Source organism: Furipterus horrens, unplaced genomic scaffold, assembly GCF_987537825.1.
Source record: "Furipterus horrens unplaced genomic scaffold, mFurHor1.1.pri manual_scaffold_17, whole genome shotgun sequence".
Lineage (NCBI taxonomy): Eukaryota > Metazoa > Chordata > Mammalia > Chiroptera > Furipteridae > Furipterus > Furipterus horrens.
The window spans coordinates 16,027,096-16,047,584 of record NW_028327187.1 but is presented as its reverse complement, the minus strand read 5'-3'; positions in this window follow the sequence as shown (position 1 = coordinate 16,047,584).

Here is a 20,489-nt window from a genome sequence, read left to right as displayed (position 1 = left end):
ATTTGACAACCTAGAGGAAATGGACAGATTCCTGGAAAACTATAGTCTGCCCAAACTGAATCAAGAAGAAGCAGAAAGTCTGAATAGACCAATAACAGCTAGTGAAATTGAAGCAGTAATCAAAAAACTCCCAGCACACAAAAGCCCAGGACCAGATGGCTTCACAAGTGAATTCTACAAAACATTTAGGAAAGAACGAACTCCTATCCTCCTCAGACTATTCCAAAAGATACAAGAAGAGGGAAGACTCCCAAACTCGTTCTATGAAGCCAGTATAACCCTAATTCCAAAACCAGGTCAAGACACAACAAAGAAAGAAAACTACAGGCCAATATCGCTGATGAACATAGATGCTAAAATCCTCAACAAAATATTGGCAAACCGGATCCAGCAACACATTAGAAAGATCATACACCACGATCAAGTAGGATTCATCCCAGGGATGCAAGGATGGTTTAATATTCTCAAATCAATAAACGTGATACACCACATAAACAAAATGAAAGACAAAAACTACATGATCATAACAATAGATGCAGAAAAAGCATTTGATAAAGTACAACACCCATTCATGATAAAAACTCTCAGCAAAATGGGAATAGAGGGAGCATACCTCAACATAATAAAGGCCATATATGAGAAACCTGAAGCCAACATCATACTCAATGGGTAAAAACTGAGAGCATTCCCCCTGAGATCAGCAACAAGACAAGGATGTCCGCTTTCTCCACTCCTATTCAACATAGTCTTGGAAGTTCTAGCCACAGCAATCAGACAAGAAAGAGAAATAAAAGGCATCCAAATTGGAAAAGAGGAAGTAAAACTGTCATTATTTGCAGATGACATGATAGTGTACATAGAAAATCCTTTAGACTCCACAAAAAAACTACTCAATCTAATAAGTGAATTCGGCAAAATAGCAGGATACAAAGTCAATATTAAGAAATCGAAGGCATTTTTATACACCAACAATAAAAACTCAGAGATAGAAACTGAAAGAAAAATCCCATTTAGCATAGCAACAAGAAAAATAAAATACCTAGGAATAAACTTAACCAAAGAGGTAAAAACCTGTACACAGAAAACTACATAACACTGAAGAAAGAAATTAAAGAAGATACAAATAAATGGAAGCGTATACCATGCTCATGGATGGGAAGAATCAACATCATTAAAATGTCCATACTACCCAAAGCAATTTATAGATTCAATGCAATCCCTATTAAAATACCAGCAACATATCTCACAGACCTAGAACAAATACTTCAAAAATTTATATGGAACCAAAAAAGAGCCCGAATAGCCACAGCAATTTTGAGGAAGAATACAGTAGGAGGAATCACAATACCCGATATCAAACTATACTACAAGGCCACGGTAATCAAAACAGTCTGGTACTGGCATAAAAACAGACATATAGATCAATGGAACAGAATAGAGAGCCCAGAAATATGCCCAGGTTCATATGGTCAACTAATATTTGACAAAGGGGGAAAGAACATCAAATGGAGTGAAAAGAGCCTTTTCAACAAATGGTGTTGGGAGAACTGGACAGGGACATGCAAAAAAATGAAACTAGACCACCAGCTCACACCATACACCAGAATAAACTCAAAATGGATCAAAGACTTAAATGTAAGCCGTGACACCACAAAAGTCCTAGAGGAAAAAATAGGCAGGAAAATTTCAGATATCCCACGTAGCAACATTTTCACTGATATATCTCCTAAGGCAAGGGAAATAAAGGAAAGAATAAACAAATGGGACTACATCAAACTAAAAAGTTTCTGCTCAGCTAAAGAAAACATCAGCAAGATGCAAAGGAAACCAACCATATGGGAAAATATATTCGCCAATGACATCTCAGACAAGGGATTGATCTCCAAAATATATAAAGAACTCATACGACTCAACACCAAGAAGACAGACAACCCAATTAAAAAATGGGCAAAGGACCTGAACAAACACTTCTCCAAAGAAGACATACAGAGGGCCCATAGACATATGAAAGTATGCTCAACATCACTAGCCATCAGAGAGATGCAAATTAAAACCACAATGAGATACCACCTCACACCAGTCAAAATGGCCATCATCAACAAATCAACAAACAACTTGTGCTGGAGAGGATGCGGAGAAATGGGAACCATGGTGCATTGCTGGTGGGAATGCAGATTGGTGCAGCCACTGTGGAAAACAGTTTGGAATTTCCTTAAAAAACTAAAAATGGAACTGCCTTTTGAACCAGCAATTCCATTGCTAGGATTATATCCAAAAAATCCCGAAACACCAATTCAAAAGAACCTATGCACTCCAATGTTCATAGCAGCACTATTTACAATAGCCAAGTGCTGGAAACAACCTAAATGCCCATCTGTAGATGAGTGGATCAAAAAACTGTGGTACATTTACACAATGGAATTCTATGTAGCAGAAAGAAAGAAGGAACTTCTACCATTTGCAACAACATGGATGGAACTAGAGAAAATTATACTTAGTGAAATAAGCCAGGCAACAAAAGAAAAATACCTTATGCTGTCACCTATTACAGGAAACTAATGAACAACACAAACAAATGAGCAAAATTGAACCAGAGGTATGTAAACAAGAAGTAGACTAACAGTAACAAGGGGGGGGCGGGGGAGGGGAGGAAAAGAAAGTTGTAAGGGGAAGGGTCAAGTTAAAAAAAAAATATATATATATATGAATGACCCACAGACAGGGGCAACTGAGTGGGGACTAAATGTGGGGGAGGGGAGGGACAGGGTGCAGGGAAACAAGAGGGCTAAAAAAGTGAGACAACTGTAATGGAAAAACAAACAAAAAATTTTTTTAGTGGGGGAAAAATGAAAATATGAAGAATGGAAATGCCAGTTCAGTGAATATTAGGACAAAGATTTTCCTTCACGTTGTATATTTTTCTCCCTATTTGATCCCTCCAGAGTTTGGCATTCTAAACAAGTAAGTAATGACATAAGTTCCTTTGCATAGAACTAATAAGACCAGTTGTCAACAGAGGTTCTTTTTTTTTTTTATTTTTATTTTTTTGACCAAGTCTTTGACTGGAATGTCAAGCCTAAAGGAAACATACTTGGGCTCAGATTGTTACCAGAAAGCCCTGAGGAACTGGGAATGACTTTCAAAGGTAATAAAAGCCCGTGAGATAAAAGGCCTGGTACCATGGTTGGTTGTGCGGTCCACAGCAATCTTTCCAGGGAAGGAACGAAGGTTGTTTTCCTGAAAGATGGCTAGAAGGGACCTTAAGGCACAAGGAAAGACCAGAAAGACTTGGAAAAAACAGGTGTGTACAGGCAAGGATGAATGCCAGATATGTGGCTCAGCTTCTGTGCCCTGAAGAACAGACTGAAGGTCACCCCAAATATTCCTTGGGTAAGTTCCAGCAAAGCAGAACTAAAGATCATAAGTGATCATTTGCTGCTCTTGTTATGTTTATGCAAACGAACAGGATAAATTAAAAATGGACTTAATGTAGTCCCTTTAAAGACAAGGGGAGTAACCTTAGGGAGAAAAATTATTATTCAAGAAAAATCATAATGATCAGTAGTAGCGTATAAAACAGGGCAACTAACCGTCTTAAAAGTTTCTTCTCCAGATTTAGAGACTTGTTTATGGGTTATGTTACATAAATTAACACGTGTTTTTTGTTTTCAAAGGACATAAGCCTATGATCGCATTACCTGAGTGATTATCTGTACGCATAAGCCTCACTTAATCCTCTCTGCAGCACTGCCTCCTGAGACTCAATGGTTTGGCTGAACTAAATGGCTGGGTTGGGGAAGAATGGCGTGGTCTGTGGGCTTCACTTTAAAACTGGTTTCTCTTTTCTATCCTAATGGCTTGGACAGAAAGAGCCCAGGGGCCTGAGAGGGGGGAAACCTAAAATATTTCCCTCAGTCCAAACTAAGTCGTCGTCGTCGGCAGCCGTCCGTCTCGAGAGACGATGGTGTAGCTTCTTAAGAGTCTATCTGTACCGCCGAGAATGACTGTGCAGTCCAACTCGGGAGAGACACGGTATCTGTCTCCTCCCGTGTTGAATCGACATCTTGTGATGATGCTGGAGTGTCCTCTCCAGTGAAGCTGAAGCTACAGAGCCTGGGCAGGGTGATATGGAGGGTCTGCTGTTGCCCATGCAGCAGACCCCCCCTCTCTTCACAGCTGAAGGGTCCAAGGGAAAGACGGAGTCAATACAGCTTGGCTTCAGGTGCGCCGCAGGAGTTGCCGGTGTTGACTGCAACGTCGAACCGCCTTAGGGACTCCGGCTCCGGATTTTCTGTTGGGGTTTACTCCCTTAGCCTTTCCCCTGAAGAGGTATGCCGCAAGGCAGCGGAGGTTTTTTGGAGTCAGAGTTTTCCTTCTCTGAGATGTCTAGTATAGACATTAATTCTGTCCACATGTATATGCTGGGTCCGGGGAACTGGTCTAGTTGTTCCACCAGTCCAAGGGGGTCCTTTACCGAGCGCTTCATATTGCGTTTGAAGTTTCTAACTTCAGTGCTTGTTGAAGGAGCATTTGATATATCTAATATGTCCTGGACCCTTGGAGACTTCCCTAAGGGGAAACCGGCTGCTCTGAGGGAATGGGGAAGTTCTTTAGGTCTTGCTTACATTGTTTCAATTCCTTTCTTAATTTAGATAAGTTGCCACCAGCGCTGTAGGTGTCATGGGGGCGGATACTGGTGGGGTATCTGCTAGGTGTTCCTGGCCTCTTCCGTCCGTACTGTCCGTCCACGGTGCCTCTGCCCAGTTGGCCGCCGGCTGGCCAGGGCTATAAGGCACTGGGAGACAGGACAGAGGGTCCCAGGCCTTCTCTTTTTCTTTTTTACAGTTTAGTCCAAACTAAGTATAATGGGCAAAAGGGTTTTGGACAGGTAAGATGTACCTGGCATACCTTCCTCCAAAGAAACCCTTCTTTTCCCTAATGTGGGACATTGAAAAATTAAGACCTGTCTTTTGTTATCTAGTGGTTACGGATTGAATGATGTCCTTTAACCCTGTTGCCCACAGACAACAAGGATGCCAGCCTGTTAAACCAAGCACGCCGTTGACCGGAGACAGCCAACTGACCTGGAGTCTGCACGATCCTTCCCCATGTGGGAAGGCCACCCTCCCCTCCACACCCCCACTCTTATTAGGGTTTTCTGGACCCAAGGGTAGGTAGGACGACGACCATGTCCAGCTTGAAGCAGCTAGAGGAGCTTGAGACCTTCGCCCATTGTCCTTTACAAGATTACAAAGGGTCCTAATATTTGAGAGGGGGGGATAATTATTTTTTACGAACCAGAGGTATGGACTTGGGGGGGATTGCTGGGGGAGGGGGGTGCTGGGTGGAGGGGGGCAAGGGGGAGAAAATTGGAACTGTTGTAACAATATAATCAATAAAAAACATTAAAAAAAAAAGAATTAGAGAAGCAAGGCAATTCAGTAGTATCTTGGAGTGGTGTCAGGGATGCTTTCCCAGAGAAGGTGAGGCTTGTAAATGAGTTTGATTTAAATTCAGCTCATTATCACAAATAGAGTGTGTGGATGACATTTGAAATGAGAGAAATGCTTATGCACAGCCACCAAACAAAAGATTTGGAGAATGCTTGGAACATATAGTGTTGGGGGAGGAAATGCTAAGGATGATTAGAGAAGTAGACAGGTCCCAAGTTACAAAGTACCTTGTTCTCATGCTCAGGAGTTTGGACTTGGCACATTGAACTAAAGGAATTTGGTCTTCAAAATAAAATATATTATAAAATCTGTGCAGTTGGGGAGAAATCTGTGAATCTGTTAAATTATTTGTAGTCACAGCACTTTTAAACCCATTTTCTGCAACAATCCTCACCTTATTGGACTAGAAATCCTTGGACTGAAAATCTAGAATTTAAGATCTACTGCTGGGGCATTCTGTCCAGCCTCAAATCTCACTTTTATTCTCCATCTTACTATATTTTAGAGTCTGGGTTCTCTTCTTTTCCACATTCATCATTATTATTGAGCTACTGACATACCATTCAACAGATCAGGGCTACCTCAACCAAAAAAGACTTGGAAAATTGGCCCACGTTCTTATAATTGTTAAATATGCTTCACAGTGTTAAAGAAAAAAGATAAAAAAGGTTTAATTTGTAAAAGATTTGTGTTTTCTAAACGATAATCTTTACAAAAAGAATAACACAGATTTTATAATACATTTTACTTTGAAGACCAAATTTCTTTAGTTCAGAACGACTGTGCAGGCTAAGAAGTCAAATCTCTCTCTCTCTCTCTCTCCCTCTCTCTCTCTCATTTTAATTATTTTCCTGGATGGAAAGAAAAAAATCTAGGCTGTATTGGTTTTATCATTAAAAAACATGGCAAAACTCTAATTGAAGTTGCCTAGGGGAGGAGCATAATAAAAGTATAGAATTTTACATATTCCAGCAATAACTCCATGTTAGCCCTGGCTGGTGTGGCTTTGTAGATTGAACACCAGCCTGAAAATCAAAGAGTTGCCTGTTTGATTTCTAGTCAGGACACATGCCAGGGTTGCAGACTAGGTCCCCTGTTGGGGGAGCACGAGAGGCAACCATACATTGATGTTTCTCTCCCTCTTTTTCTCCCTCCCTTCTCCTTTTTCTAAAAATAAATATATAAATAATCTTGAAAAAAAAAAGAACTCCATGTTAGTGTATTCATGGAACTTCACTGTGATGTTACCTTTGGCTGAATGCTACTCACCACTACATTTAGCAGATGAGTATGTCTATTAAAAACTGCCTGATTTCATCATCCAATAGATGGTGCTGACATAAATGTGGTTCACTTAAATGATTTGAAATATTATATAACATTTTAGTTATTTGATTCTCAAGTAATTATTCCTTGGCATTCTGTAGAAACAAGCATTGCAGAAAGCTATGCATTTGGGGAGCAATCTGTGAATCTGTTAAAATATTTGTAGTCACATCACTTTTAAACTCACTTTCCACAACAATCTTATTTACTATATATTGACATTCAGTAAGAAAAGTGAAATCCAGCTCTTTTGTGATGTTAGTGTTGGTGTTGTTTTTAAGCAGAAAACATTTGATTTCCATGTCTTTGAACATGAGTATCATGCAGAGATGAAAAAGAAATAAGCACACTCACTCTTTTATTGCTTCTGTTTCTATAACATCAGGGTTGAAGAGAGAGCTTCACAGAGAGTGTCGTTGTCGGCAGCCGTCCGTCTCGAGAGACGATGGTGTAGCTTCTTAAGAGTCTATCTGCACCGCCGAGAATGACTGTGCAGTCCGACTCAGGAGTGACACGGTATCTGTCTCCTCCCGTGTTGAATCGACATCTTGTGATGGCGCTGGAGTGTCCTCTCCAGTGAAGCTGAGGTATGCCGCAAGGCAGCGGAGGTTTTTGAAATCAGAGTTTTCCTTCTCTGATATGCCCTGACTGGAAGATCGAACCAGCGACACTTAGCTCGCAGGCCGACGCTCAATCCACTGAGCCAAACCAGCCAGGGGATCACAGAGAGTGTATACAGAAACAAAAATAAAGCTACATTGTTTTTGCTGAATTTTAAAATTATGTGATTTCGAGATTTGGTGAGTGGAGATTTGGGGAGAAAAGACTGTGCTTATGTCACTCTGTCACCTAAGACAACCCTTATATATCATCTTTGAACTGTTACTTAGCCCAGAAAAATACAGCGTGGATTTCTCCCATCTCATGCTGAGCCTAAATTATCCCAAGATTGCGGTTGAGTATCATAGATACCCTAGGCTTAGGTGAGAGGGATAAAAAGAATCTTGTGTAGAGAGCCAAGTATAAGTGTTTAGAACAATTTTTGTCTAACCCATTCTGACCTGCTTACCCTAACGACCGTCGTCGTCGCAGCCATCCATCTCGTGAGACGATGGTGTAGCTTCTTAAGAGTCTATCTGCACCGCCGAGAATGACTGTGCAGTCCGACTCGGGAGTGACACGGTATCTGTCTCCTCCCGTGTTGAATCGACATCTTGTGATGGCGCTGGAGTGTCCTCTCCAGTGAAGCTGAAGCTACAGAGCCTGGGCAGGGTGATATGGAGGGTCTGCTGTTGCCCATGCAGCAGACCCCCCCTCTCTTCGCAGCTGAAGGGTCCAAGGGAAAGACGGAGTCAATACAGCTTGGCTTCAGGTGCGCCGCAGGAGTTGCCGGTGTTGACTACAATGTCGAACCGCCTTAGGGACTCCGGCTCCGGATTTTCTGTCGGGGTTTACTCCCTTAGCCTTTCCCCTGAAGAGGTATGCCGCAAGGCAGCGGAGGTTTTTTGGAGTCAGAGTTTTCCTTCTATGGACCCTAACGACCAGTGCTTATGTAATTATAGTCATCCTGGTGCCAAAAAGGATTTATTACACTTTACAAATGTACATGCAAAATAACCTAAGCCTTACAAATTAATTGTTGTAGATTAGTACATTCTGGACACACACACACAAAAAAATTTACTTATACTTTATATTATATATATATATATATATATATATATATATATATATATATATAATATGAAAAAGAGACATTTATTGAAGAAGATACAAGAAACAAGAAACATTGTTCACGGGACAATGACACCTCAGTCCCCTTCAAAGTAGGCACCTTGGGACCTCACACAATTCTTGCAGTCACCATCAGCTGCCCTGTCATATTTTCCTGAATCTCATCAACTGTCTGAAATCTCTTCACTTTCAAAGGCGATTTTAGTTTGGGGAAGAACCAGAAGTTGTAGAGCACCAAACCTGGGCTGTAGTGGGTCTGGGGCTGAGTTACCTGGGCAATTTAATGTTTCACAAAAAAAAAAAAATTCTGCATGAGACATGATGCATAACCAGGTGCATTGTGTGATGAAGCTGCTAATCACCAGTTGCCCATAGCTGCAGCCTTCTGAATCATCTGAATAGTTTCCATGGAGGAATGTTCAAGCTTCACACAAAATTTGGTGCAGATTCGTTGCTCTACTCACTCAGTCATTTTGAATGTGACAGCACATAGTACACATGTTCACTCAATGGCATCTACCACCCCTATTGATTAATACAATGAAGTACCTATTGCTCACCCTTGTGCATTCCAGTCCAGTCTCCTTGGCTGTCAGGTTACATGGATGTCAAACAACCAATTCTCATTATATTAACATGGTTGGACTTTGTTCAGATAGGCCTCTTCTGAAATGTAGTACCCCTTACTGGAAATCGTCTTCATTTAGAGGGATTAGAGGGATTTTAACATCTATTTTATAACGTTTTATGCAATGAACAAGTATTATTTTTATAATAAAAATCAGCCTGATATTTAAAAGGATTGAGAAAATCAGTGCAAAGGAAAATTAAGGAAAACATAAGATGAAGCCATTATTGAGGTTAATAAACAAAAAAACTCCCCAACTTACTAAGAACTTACATTCATTCCTTCACTGAAAAATACCTTTGCCCATCTATCATTTTCTAAAAGTTGGGGGGCACAGAGTTAAAGAAGATAATTTTTCTGCTTAGATATAACTTACTTTATATTAAAGTAAGGCAAACATTAATCAAGCAATCATACAAATAAGTGGAAATGTACATCAGTGATAAGTAATATAGAGGAATTAGTAATTATACCAAAATATAATAAAAGAAAATGCCTTGTTTGATTTGGAAATAACTTTGTTCATTGATTGATCAATTTAATACAACACCTTGCTATCTGGGAGCCCTATATTTGCCTCTGAACTTCCTAGTAGCCAAAGCAAACAGAAATATGATTACTCATATGATTCATTCCCAAAAGAAGCATAACTATTTATTTACAGAACTGAGACAAATTTTTCATAAAGGTCTTGAAAAGATAATAGACTTCAACTGCATTAAAAACATCTCCACAGTAAATATGAGTCTATTACCAGTCACCAGAGATTGAGTTCTTGTCTTGCATTTCATTACTATAGTTTTTTTTCCCCAGAATCTCAATCACTCAAAGATTATGTAAGAAATCTGAAGATCATTGCTCTTCTAATTTCATTTCCATTAGTTGCATTCTATCTGTACATTAGCCCAACACTTGATACTCCTTCCTAAGTAGGTTCTTTATTTAAATTCATTGGGATTTTAGTTTTAGCGTTGTGGCAGAATATTCTTGTGCCTAGAATTGTTAGCTTCTGGTTTAATACATCTGTTGAAATGCATGTCCATCTCTGAAGCCATCTCTTAGTGACACTTAACAATGAAACAATAAGGACAATAGTCATCCTCATTAATGAGCTCTTACTAAGCAACAGGCAGAGTGCTAAGCACTTTATATATAAAATTTAATTTAATCCTTAAAAATTCATTAAATTTATTGTGGTAACAGTAGTTAATAACATTATATAAATTTCAGGTGTACTTAATATACCATATCCCTATGAGGTTGAGAATTATTTTTTCCCTTGCTTTTATGTTGAGGAAATTGAGGCATAGAAATGGAAATGTAGCATGGTCAAAGTCACATATCTGTTATATGGTTAAGCTGAGTTGTGAACCAAAGGTCAGGCACTAAACCACCAAGTTCTTTCTAGTTCCTGTCACTGGTAATTTGCTAATGCCTATTTTCCATGTAAGGCCCTCTCCGGACTGGCCCAGCCTTTTGGCTATGCAATTATTCATGCACTAATTCATTCATTCATTCAGCTAATATTTATTGAGGATGTCTTATGAGCAAGCAATATGAAAACCATTAGGAATATGATGGCGAGCAACATAATATAGACATACATACTAGCTGACAGAGGTTCATTCAAGCATGTAATTACAAACATAAATATTACATAGGAAAGTCAAAGCGTGGTATATTACTGAAGGTGGGGATAGTTGGAGCAGATTTTAAGCAGAAGGAATAATTTTTGAGAAAGTTTTGAGATTGTAAGGAATGCACCCAGTTGAGGAAATGAAATAAAATCAGCACAGCCAAAGTAAGGGGACAATGCAGAGACAAGGATAGCATAAGGTAGAAGGGTTTGGTAGGACCATAACTTTGCTCATATAAGCCCTATGAGTATGTAAGTTTATGATAGAAATTGTGGTTTTTATCAGAAGAATAATGGAAAGCTACAATGAGTTTTAGGCAGGTGGATGTCATGCAAAAGTTTTTTTTTTTTTTTACACTGGTAGACAGGTGGAGAAAACACATTAGAAAATCACAGAAGTAGAGGTTATGCAAACTGCTTTGGACACTACTGCAGGCAACTGAGTGGTTTCAGAGGCCCCCACTTCTATTCTATTTTTAATATATATACAGATATAATTAACATATAACATTGTATAAATATAACATGTGCAATGTGTTGATTTGGTACATGTATATAATGCAATATGATTATCACCATAGCATTAGTTTACACCCTTATCAAGTCACCTAATTATCATTTCCCCTTTGTGGTGAGGTATAATATATAGTCTCTTAGCAACTTTGAAGTATGTGATACAGTATTTTGACTATAATTATTATGTTGTGCATTAGACCTTCAAATACTATTAATCTTTTAGTTGAAAATTTGTAAGCTTAAACATATCCTCCACCTCTATTCTAATGTCTGAATTTTCAGGGTAATATGACAATTGGGAAGGATTCTACGTACATTCGTAACATTTGAATTATCTAATAATTGAGACATACCCTGTTATAAAAGAAATTGATTAATTTAGTCAAGTAATTGGTTATTTTAGAAGTAATTTAGTTAGCAATAAATCACATAGTTAGAAACTAGAGTATACAAAAATGTAACTAACATATACATATGATGCAACTCAATCTGTCTTTTAAGCTCCACATCCACATAGAGAAAATAGACAGATCTATTCTTTCTTGCATACTCAATTTAATTACATAATTTATAAGCCAAAATAAAATAATGTAACCTCAGTCATTGTCTGTCTCATAGCTTAATCATTTTGGATAAATTCTCAGCTCTTAGTGCTTTACTTCTTTAAATTGCTAAGTAGTGGTGATAGGGAATGCTTATGCCTTATCCTAGAATTGTGGAAGTGGTGCTGGGTCATTGTTAGCTGCAAGTTGAGTTTTCTCATGGTTCTCAATTTCTGAGCATCAACATCCATCCTTAGGCACAATGCCCAATGCACGACATGGGTTTATTAAGAGTATATTGTTTGGTTAAATCACAAGCAATGTTTCTGAGACTTTTTTTAGATTATTCATGTGAATTACTTGCAAACTGGACAATGTCATAACAATTCTGTAAGATCTTTCTAGAATAATGCCTTATAAACAATAGCTATTCCACAAATATTTGGTGAATGGATTGAATAGTTTATTCTCTGAAATTTCCATAAAGTATTGTGCAGCTCTTGCTTTCTTTGGTAGGAAGTTAAGGGATAGAAGCTAGAGGAGGAGAGATTTCAGTCAACACAATATCTCCCTGTACATTCACCAGATTTGATTTATGTCTGTAATTTGCATATCTAAGCTTCACTAGGCTGTGAGTATAAAATGAGGTCACAGTGGCTTTCTTTTCTTATTAAGTTTTAATGCTCAATTTACAAGAGCTCAATCCTCTACTGATTCAAATGTAGGAAAGCCCCAAACAAAGAATATCCAATTATTTTTGGTGAACTACAGAGTTATTATGCATATGTTCAAGACTCAACTGCAGTGCTTTTCCTTCCCTGATCTCATGCTTCCTAGACAGAGGCCACTATGTAGGACATCACATAAAGAAATTCACTACTTTCAGTACCAAAAAGTGTCTTTCTAGTACCAAGAGTGCTTTGTCTCAGTGTTCACAAGAAGCCTGAGTCACGCTTGATTCTCTGCAGAGCTGGTGAAATTTGCCCTTGCCTTGGTTCGCTGTTTCATTTTGTCACCTGGGCCCTGAAGTTACAAAGTTCAAGCCCAGCATCTCACAGATTAGCTCAAAATTGCAATTCCTTCAATTCCTCAAAATTTATATATCACCACAATTTATACAACCAAACAAGACCACTTAGTATTTTCATTTCTTATGTTCATCAGCCTATATCTCTTTGAGTAAAAACCGTAAAAAACATACTTGCCATAGGCATTTGCAGAATAAATGCACACTGTCTATAGTTTTATTAATGAGAAATTTGAGGAAATTTATTTCCAGAATTCAAGTGCATGTCTAGATTACATACAGTAATTTTGGTTAAAATTTATTTTTCTCCAAGCCAAGATGGAGGCCTAGATTGACATGCTCCATCTCCCTCCACAACTAAGAAGGATTACAGCTACCACAAAACCAGAAATAACCAGAAGTTCCAGAAAATAAAGCCACATGGAAGTATAACGTATGAAGTTATAAAGAAGAGGTGCTCTTCCAGACAGGTAGGAGGGGTAAAGCTGAGGCAGAGAGGTCAAGCTGTTCTGGCTGCAGCAGCTCTGGTGACAGTGGCAGGATGGTGGTAAGCACAGACACCCGTATTTAAGGGGAGGTAATAAGTGCCTGGGGAGCACCCCCAACTGCAGACCAAACCCATCAGCTCACAATTCCAATGCAAGGGAAGTCATACTCCCATTGCCTCAGACTGTGAGGGCCAGGGGGCGTGGGGATGGAGAAGGAGGCTCCCAGTCTTTCAGTGGAGAGTGAATGTCAGGAATCCATCTTGGACCCTTGCCCTGACACAAAATGCCAGAGCATGGTGAGAAGGGTCGCCTGGCAGTGACAAGTGCATGGGGTTCTGCCCTCTATAGAGTAGGAGGTGTGATAGCTCCACCCAGGAAGCAAAGGTAAACACAAAACTGTCAGGATGGTACAGATCATGATAGAGATCCTGGTGACACAGCTGACCAAACAGCAAATATTTAATCTAATGGATCAGCAGATATGAAATCTTTCTGAGACACAGTTCAGAGCTTTGGTTATACAAATGCTTAGAGACCTAACAGCAGACCTTAAACAAGATGGGGAAGGAATGAAGGCTAGTCCTGCTGAAATGAAGAAAAACACATATGAAACTAGTGGTGAAGGAAAAAAAACCAGGAATCAAATCAACAAATTGGAACATAGGGAAGGAACAAACAGTTAACCAGTGCAGAAAGAGGAAACAAAAAGTGAGGAAGTTGAGGAGAAGCTCAGAAACCTATTGGACAGCTATAAGCAGGCCAACACCTGAATCATAGGGTTGCCAGAAGGTGAAGAAGAAGAACTAGAAACTGAAAATTATATGAATAAATAATAAAGCAAAACTTCCCTAACCTGAGGAAGGAAATAGACTTACAGGTCCAGGAAGCACAGACAGTCAAAAAAACTGGACCCAGGGAGAATTACACCAAGACACATTATAATCAAAATGTCAAAAATTAAAGATAAAGAGAGAATCTTAAAAGCAGCAAGAGAGAAGAGAATCGTGTACAAAGGGGTTCTAATAAGACTATCAGCTGATTTCTCAAAAGAAACTCTGCAGGTAAAAAGGGACTGGCAAGAAATAGTCAAAGTCATGAAAAGCAAAACCTACGACCACGATTACTCTATCCAGTGAAGCTGTCATTCAGAATAGAAGGACAGGGAAAGTGCTTCCAGGACAAAGTAAAACTAAAGGAGTTCATCAGATCCAAACCACTGTTATATGAGATGTTAAAGGGACTTTTTTAGGAGAAAGGGGATCACAACTATGAACATTAAAATAAAAACTGTATCACAACAACCAACAACAAAAGCCAGGGAATCAAAACAAAGGCAAACTAAGTAGGCAACAAGAGTGGGAAAAGAATTATATGCATAGGGAACATTTTGGAGGGAGATCAGCAGGGAGGGGGAAGGGGGGAAAGGGAGGGAGGTGATACAGGAATTAAGAAGCATAGTAGGAGGAAGTGGAGTAGATAGGAAGATGTTGAGAAGAACTATATGCACAACCAATGGGCATAGACTAAGAGGGAGGACAACTGGAGGGAGGGGGTGTCACTGGGTTGAGGGGAACAAAGGGAAAATAAATTGTGACAACTGTAACAGCATAACCAATAAAGCATATTAAAAATAAAAGAGAGAGACAGGGAAAATAAAAATACATGTTACCCATATTTTTAAATAAATAAAAAATATTATGTAAAAAATAAATTTCTTTTTCTGCCCCTTGAATTATTTACATAATTATTCTAACTTCTCATTAAGCTGTTCAGAAATAGAGTATCTATATTTAAATAATAGTAAGTTAATGATTATATCATAGACATGCAACAATAATAAATGCACACCAGTATATAAACCAAAAGAGAAGATATTCTCTATTTCACTTAGTAATATATAGATTCTTTAAAGGAAACTAATGTCAAAAAAACCCAACAATAATACAATTCCACTTACTAACTGCCAAGTGGAGAATAAATAGGATGTGAATGACACTGTTAGAAAAAAACTATGCATCATTACCAACTTCAGTGATTCTTATTTCTCAATAATTTTTACTTTATAATTATTTTTCATTCTTAATAGACTATAGAAAGATAACATTGCCACAATAGAATCTATTTCATCAAAAGGATATGTATTTCTTGAAATATGGAGATTAGCAAAAATGTTTTGTCATTAATAATTAGAACTTCTGTATAATAATTGTCATTAACTTCTAGTTTCTATATTGTGTGCTCAGCTTGCCTATACATGTCCTTTCCCACTGACACTTGTAAAATTATACAATTATCAATTTCTAGAGCATGGATTCTCTTTTTAATTTTTATTTATTGGTTTTTAGAGAGATAGAGGAAGAGAGAGACAGAGAAGAGAGAGAGAGAGAGACATTGATTTGTTGATTGCTTCTTGTATGTGCCCTGACCAGAGATAGAACTCGCAATCTTGGTGTATGGGAACAATGTTCTAACCAACTGAGCTACCTGGCCAGGGCCTAGAGCATGGACTCTTACACTTAGCGACACATGTGAATCACTTGGGAAAGCTTTAAAGAAATAATTGTGGCCCAGGTCTCACACATAGAGATTGTGATTGAAATGATATGTGGTGTGTCCTGGGCTTTGGGAGACTTAATTCTAATGCACAGCCAAGTTTAAGAATCTGTGTTCTAGAGTTAGAGGATTTCAAGACTTAGATAATCTTTGTTAACTATATGGAGGCAATATTTTATAAGGTCTAAGAGTACATGTTTTGAATTTTGACTAAGTATATCCCGTCGTATGTGACACTTTATGCAAATTACTTATTTCAGATTTTTAATGAATCAAATTAAACCAATATTGTAAAATATTCAACAGGGTCTGGCACATTAAGTACATTTAATACCTATTAGCAATTCATAAATTTGTTATTATTAATAAATTAAATAATACTTGTAGATCATGTATTAAAGCACCAGTCACATAAAATATTTGTTTATATTTTTTTATCATTATCTACATAGGTCAGGATTACTTTCTGTGGTCACATAACCAAATGCAAGACCTGTGTAGCAATTTTTAAGGAGCTTAATTAAGAGATAAATTTATTGCTGCACTTAAATGAAACACCTCATCTTTTTAAAGGTGAATTTGGATAACATCCCAGGTCATACATTTTTATTTCCAAAATATACCTCTAATAATCAAGCTAAGAATTAAAGTAATTAGGACGTATTATATCTTATAAAGATAGAAGGGTTAACTTCCTCTTGTTTTAGGTAAACAAATAGATTTTTTGTATTTATTTTAATGTTTTATAGCAAGTGGAAGTTCCTTTTCATATATACTTAAAAGCGACACACAATCAAATGATATCTAAGAGAAAGGAAAATAAGCAACATGAATTATAAAATTAAGAGCATTGGGTCAAATTCTGATTTGGAAAATACCAAACTTCAATTGATGTGATGTTAGAGCTATTGTGTATGCTTAGTTTTATAATTTCCTTAAGTTTGAAATAATTTAAAATTATAGGAATTTGTAAGAATAGTACAAATTTCCCCCATATATTAATACTTCATTCAGTTTTCCCTAATGTTAACATCTTTCATAACAAAAGTACTGTTATCAAAACAAAGAAATTAACATCAGACCATTGTTATTAATCTACACAATTAATTTGGATATTGCCAGATTTCCTTCTAATTTTTTTTTCCTTTACAAAATCTATCGCAGGATATCACAGCTAATTTATTTGTCATGTCTCTTTACTCTCCTTCAATCTGTGGCAAATTCCAAATTTTTCTGTCTTTTTGATCTTAACAATTTTGAAAAGTAATGGTCAATTGTTTTGTAAAATATCCTTTAAAGTGGGTGTATCTAATGTTTTCTTGTGATCAAACTGCGGTTATGTATTTTTAGGAAGAATACTACAGAGATGGTATACCGTTCTCAGTATAACAAATCAGGAGATACATGAGGTGGATACACCTTATTTCTGTTATGTTAACCATAACCACTTTATTAAGGTGGTGTCTGATGAATTTCTTCACTATAAAGTGACAATTATTTCCCTTGTATTTAACAAATATCTTGGGGGTGATACTTTGAGACTATGCAAACATCCTTCTTCTCCTCAAATTGTAGCATTTTTTGGTGCATCTTGCTTGCAACAATTATTGATTAGTGTTAGGAAGATGTTAATTTTTTCTTCATTATTTCTCTCATTTTTTTCACATTTATTAATTCAAATTCTTCAGTAAGGAAAAGTTATTCCATCTTCTATATGGGTTTATTTAATTATTTATTTATCTCAGTATGGACTCCTCATGGATATACACTTTTTCCCCTATTGGCTTCAATCCAGTACTATAATTAATTATTTTGTTGTTTAAATTGTTTCTGCTTTATCCATTGGGAACTCTTTTAGGTTGACTTCTCAGCTCTTTTAGTGTGAGTTTTTCTTTGAACATATTCTTAAGTTCTGGCACTATGCAATATTTCAGAATCAGTTTGAATATTTTTGTGTCCCAATCTTAGGATAAATCACTTTTCCAAATAATCTTTTTTTCCCCACTGGAGAATTGTATTTAGAAACCAATATTTAGGTACAAGGTGTGTACATTGGTACTAGGATATCACAACTTCAAACCCTTCTCAGTGGACAGAGCTTGTGAACATGTGTATGTATAACAACCTATGGCAACACACAGCTGTATTTATTTATTCATATAGCTATCTATATCTATATCTATCTATCTATGTACATGTTAACTAAAATATGAGTTTGTTCTGATATCTCCAATTCCAATCCAACACTATGAGACTCATTCTAGAATTTGCCCTTTCCTTTCTGTAGTTTCTTCCTATGACAGTAAGAACCTGGTTATAATTTTCTACAGCATATTTACTCATTTATTCAACTGTGGTGCACACATACAGCAGTTTCAGAATTACTAATCTACAAGTATACACCTGTGGGTTATTATTAAGCAATACACTCTATTTATTAACTGAAGTATAATAGTTATATTATAGCGTTGGCCTGCGAGCTAAGTGTCGCTGGTTCGATCTTCCAGTCAGGGCACATCAGAGAAGGAAAACTCTGACTCCAAAAAACCTCTGCTGCCTTGCGGCATACCTCTTCAGGGGAAAGGCTAAGGGAGTAAACCCCGACAGAAAATCCAGAGCCGGAGTCCCTAAGGCGGTCTGACGTTGTAGTCAACACTGGCAACTCCTGTGACGCACCTGAAGCCAAGCTGTATTGACTCCATCTTTCCCTTGGACCCTTCAGCTGCGAAGAGGGGGGGGGGTCTGCTGCATGGGCAACAGCAGACCCTCCATATCACCCTGCCCAGGCTCTGTAGCTTCAGCTTCACTGGAGAGGACACTCCAGCGCCATCGCAAGATGTCAATTCAACACGGGAGGAGACAGATACCGTGTCACTCCCGAGTCGGACTGCACAGCCATTCTCAGCGGTGCAGATAGACTCTTAAGAAGCTACACCATCGTCTCTCGAGACGGACGGCTGCCGACAACGACGACGATAATAGTTATATAGATATCTTTGTTGTTACTTAGAGTATTTAGTCAAAATACCCTTCCAAAGTAACTTTAGCCTCAAATATATGTTTAAAAATATTTGAGATGATGCTTGAACCTCCTTTGTATGTGATGAAGTAAGTATATCTCTTCCCATGTTCAAGATGATGTTTATCAAATAATCTGTCTTAATTTAATCCAATGGTACATTATGAGGTCACGTGTAATTTAGAGACAGACCATGATATTTTGGGTAGTTTTTACCAGTAAAAATTTCCTAAATTGAAACCAAAACTTCTCTTTCCAGCTTCTATACATTGGACTCCAGGTTTTAAATTCTATATTTAAATGTTGCAGAAGTTGACCTATAAAAGAATCAGTTAGTTCTTATTAGTTAGTTACTTATAGGTATATAAGGGGAGAATGACATATATCTACTTGTACATGTCAGTAATCTAGTAGGAAAAAAACAAAACAAAACAAGAACTTTATTCCAGTTGTACCTGGAAGCCATATATAATCTCATACTATAAATTTATTTTATTTTTATCACTATTAGTTAATCACTCTGACTGTCCAAATAACTATGTACAAATACATATAATATTATGGATATGTTTGAGAAATCATCTGGAATAACCAATCGAACACTAGCTGGAGAGAAGTCTTATAACCACAGAGAGATAGAAAAGGCCACTACATCACAATGTGACTGGTAAGGAGTACAGAGATGTGGAAGGGCTGGCTGCGCTCACATGGGTGGTAGCTGAAGGGACTGAGAAACAACTCAGCAGCTGGGGGTTCCCCCTGAGAAGGGCAGGGTCTAAACTCCCAGCTGAGCTTCCCAGCCTACAGCAACAGAGTGGAAAGTAAAATAGTATCCAGCTCTGAAAAGCGAAAAGCCACAGGGTTTCTTGCTAGCCAGAGAGAAAAAGCTGGATAAAAGCTCTTAAGCAGATCACATATGAAAATATTTTGGCCCCCATTTACTGTGGGCTCAAGCAGAGGGAAGGCAGAGAGGACTAGAGACGCTTGGGGAGAGTTTGGTGTGGTGGCTTTGAGGGGAGAACTGGGGAAGCAGCCGATCAGGTCCCAGTGCTGACTCATCCCCAGAACTGCAGGCAGACCACCCCCCTCCAAGTGGTGTCAGCCTGATGGGAAGCAAAAGTCCTGCCTACAGGAATTAAGCTGCCACACACACAATCTTTAAGCCTGACAGCTTTGAATAGATTGAATAGATTAACAACTAAAGAAGTCAGACAAGGCAGTAGATCCCTGCAAGTCTCCAACTAGGCCCAGACTGGTATAGGATCTGATGCCACCAGGGGCAGATCTAGGAAGTGCAGATCATTCTAAGAAGCACCACCAAACAATCGGAGTCACAAAAATGGAGAGACAGAGAAACTACCCCCCATCGAAAGGAAAGGTAGAATCCCTAGGAAGAGTGCTAAATGAAATACAGGGGAGCAAATTTGGAATTCAAAATATGGATTATGGAGAAGCTCAATGAGCTCAGCGAAAACTACAAGGAACTCCAGAAAAACTACAAGGAACTTTCTGAGAATTACACCAGCATGAAAAATGACATAGAAGCTATCAATAAGAGCCAGGAGTA